The sequence below is a fragment of the Anser cygnoides genome, chromosome 5 (genome assembly GCF_040182565.1).
Source record: "Anser cygnoides isolate HZ-2024a breed goose chromosome 5, Taihu_goose_T2T_genome, whole genome shotgun sequence".
Taxonomy (NCBI): Eukaryota; Metazoa; Chordata; class Aves; order Anseriformes; family Anatidae; genus Anser; species Anser cygnoides.
The window spans coordinates 31730560-31733976 of NC_089877.1; the positions used below are offsets into that span (position 1 = coordinate 31730560).

Consider the following 3417-nt stretch of genomic DNA (forward strand, 5'->3'; position numbering starts at 1 on the left):
AATACGTGGGTTAGCTCCAATTACACTCAGCAGCACTTCGGGCTGTTAGCTGACATTGCACCAAATGATCAAGGAGCATTCTTATTGTCTTTGCTGCTGGGTCACTGATGAGGGGCAAGAAACTTAACTGAAGGCTTATACTGAAGCTAACTTAACTGAAGGTTAATAATTAAACAGATTGGAAAACCAGAAACATCAAGCCTACCACAGATATTTTTAGAATAATCCTTTCTTATTGCAGCCTGAAATACATTCTTAGAATTTGCAGGGAAAGTGAAGTATTTTTGTTACCCTAGAACACAGATATCACCCACCAAGTTCTCTTCCATAAAGGCTGTTTGATAAATGGAGAAGGCACTTCTTCCCTCAAGATACTTTCAGCAGCATTTCATCAATTTCTTTGAAAAATATTCTGTAATTTCTCTCTAACTTTCTCTACCCTTAGAAAAATGCTTCCCCACAGCAGATGACATCTTGACTTTTTATACCAAAAAGAAAGATTTAAATTTTGTCAGATTTGAGTAATCTAATCAATCACTCCTGTCCACAGAATCCATGAAATATGTTTCTTGAGCAGCCCTTGCTCTCCCTCCTGAGAGGTCTTTCCAGGCCTGTCTACTGTGTTGAACTGTTAGATGCTCTAACAGGTAGAGATGCCTGCGTGTTTTGGAGTCTGCTATTGTTACAGTCGACTCATACTTCTAAACATCTCATCACAGTCTTGACTCACCATGTGCACAGCTGGCAAGTCTAGCCTTAGTACCACTGCAAGTATCAGTGAAGCTGTAATCATTTTTGTCAAAGTAATTATAATTAAACCACTAAAGGGTATTAGAAGAAAAACAAAAAACAAACACACACACACACCAAAAAAAAAACAAAAACAAAAACCACAGTAATAGTGCCAACAACTAAGGAACTGTCCTCTAAAAAAAGTCAGAGAATGTGAAGTTATTCTAATAGTTATTCTATCATATTAAAGGTGGTGAGAAGAAACCAAGGACCCCACAGACTGCCTAAACACACAAGCTAAGGAACCCTGTGTCGTCCAGAGCTCGTGCATATCCCAGAGGATTTTTATGGCCAAAACACAGCTGCACTTCAATTACGTAAGCAACATCTGTATTATTCATCTATGTGGATTTAAAAAGACCGTTTATTTTAGTGATATTAATTAACACAAACAAAGAAAGGGCACACATCTGCCAAGACTAAGTTATCTATGAACAAGGAAATGTGTAAAAGGTAAATTATTTTTACATAATCTTATCAGTATGATCCATGAGCCCAGTAAATATTGGGAAATTAACAGAACTACTTTGTACTTTAAAAGCAATTAAGTATCACAGTTTATGTGGAATATACAAGGTTTATTGTTTCCACCTTAAGGGCAGCTAAATGGACAAAAAGATTATTTACAATCAGCTAAACAGTCAATTAGTCTTAAAGAAAAAGGCCTCTACAGCTTGATTTTTGAGTTCTGTTTTAACATAGATGGCCACAACCACCTTCCAGCACAATCACAGCCCTGCTTGCACCTCTGCCCTGTCTCTGATCGAACGCAGAACAAAGACACCCCGGCTGATTTACCCGTGTTTATACGTGGTGACAACCCCTAATATCTGCTACCTAATAGCTATTCCACAACAGCCTGCCCGCACCGACAGTTTTATTTGACACTGAAGGTGCCTTTGTGTGGTTTAGCTTAGTCTGAGGTGGATTAGGCTAAACCACAAAAAGGCATTCCTAGCGTGGAACATGTATCCACAAGGCTAGCCAGTGCACAGGGGCTACTGCACTGTAAATTCATACCCAAGCTTATTTCACAATAGCTTCACTTCCACGTAAGCAGTAGTCAATGAGAGAAAAAATAGTGAGGGAAAGAGGATTATAAGGGTGAAAACTAAATTGCAGAGGACTGCTGCATCCACCTTTCACAATAACCTTGTTTGCAGAGGATACAAAGCCACCACATGCTAGGCAAGACAAAGTGGGCTCCTATAGAGATTTTGACTGCTCCTCAGATATCTTATATAAATACAAAAGACATGAAAATAGTATTGTCATTATATAATACACGGAAATAAAATTATGCATAGCTTTTCCTTAGTTTTCTTTCAATTATTACTAGTCACTGAGATACACTACTTCTAAATTATCTGGGACTTCTCCATTAATACACTCTTTTCCTGTTTGTTCATTCATGGCATGTAACATTACAGAAATAATTATTTCAGAAGCTAATGCTCCTCTCTTATATAAGGATGAGGCAAATCAGTATTCATCTGTTTTAATACCGGCCATCTACGTACAAAATATGCCCATTTGAAACTATGGAAACAACTTCAGCCCTGAAAACTTACTTTCAGTGTCAGTGCAAATAAAATGTTGATCTTTCATTAGATCAACTGATTAAAGCTGGGGAAAAAATACGGAGGTGTAAGTCTTCTCATTAAAGTACCTCTTTTTTTCTAGACCATCCCGGTACTAAATATGTTATTTAAACTAATATGAAACAGTGTTTTGTATGTTATGATGGCACAAACGTAAATCATTTGTTTAAGGCATATTAAATGCCATGGGTAAAGCTACAGCAGAAGGGTTTTGTCTTTACGTGACAGGTGGAGTACAAAGTCATTGGGATCACTAGTCTGGAAGTTCTCCAGACTTTTAAGTGGTCCGTTTACACTTCACTGTAATTTCCAGAGACTCAGTGGCCACTTCATTGGCCTGTTTGCTTCCTCCCCACGGCAAGCCACCACTGCATATGGCTGTAAGCCTGTGGAAAAGCACAGCCACACAGTGGCAGGCCCACGGCCTCGTCCCAGGAAAGCCTCAGCTCCTCACTTGTTTGTCCTCTTACTACAACCTGGTCTTTAAATAACAACGCCTCTTCATCATATTAAACCTGCCTCTTCATCAGGTTAGAAATTATGAGACATTTCTTCTCAGAAAGAGTGGTCAGGCACTGGAATGGGTTGCCCAAGGAGGTGGTGGCGTCACCGTCCCCGGGGGTGTTCAAGGAAAGGTTGGACGTAGTGCTGAGGGACAGGGTTTAGTGGGTGACAGTGGTGGTAGGGGGATCGTTGGACCAGATGATCTTGAAGGTCTTTTCCAACCGTAATGATTCTGTGATTCATCTCATTCACACATAGCAGAAGTATATATATATAGTACACACAGAATTATGTTGTATACAGCAGTGACTTCACTGGAATTTTAGGAGTGGCTATGAGGCTATAAAACAGCCTTGTACTGCACCAGTGAACAAAATCTCATCCACTGACACAAACGATGAGCAAGTGACTCTCAGTGTTAACCTTAAAATAACTTTTTTTCTTTTTTCTTTTTTAAATCCCTTACAAGCAGCAAGTGCCTTTTCCCTGCACCTCAGGAGATGAGCCAGCATCACCTCAC

General features: G+C 39.5%; 1 protein-coding gene across 3 annotated transcripts in view; it reads right to left on the reverse strand.

The window, feature by feature from the left end:
* Positions 1 to 3417, reverse strand: part of MIDEAS (mitotic deacetylase associated SANT domain protein) — a 78248-nt gene that overhangs the window by 74719 nt on the left and 112 nt on the right. The gene's annotated exons all lie outside the window — the stretch shown is intronic.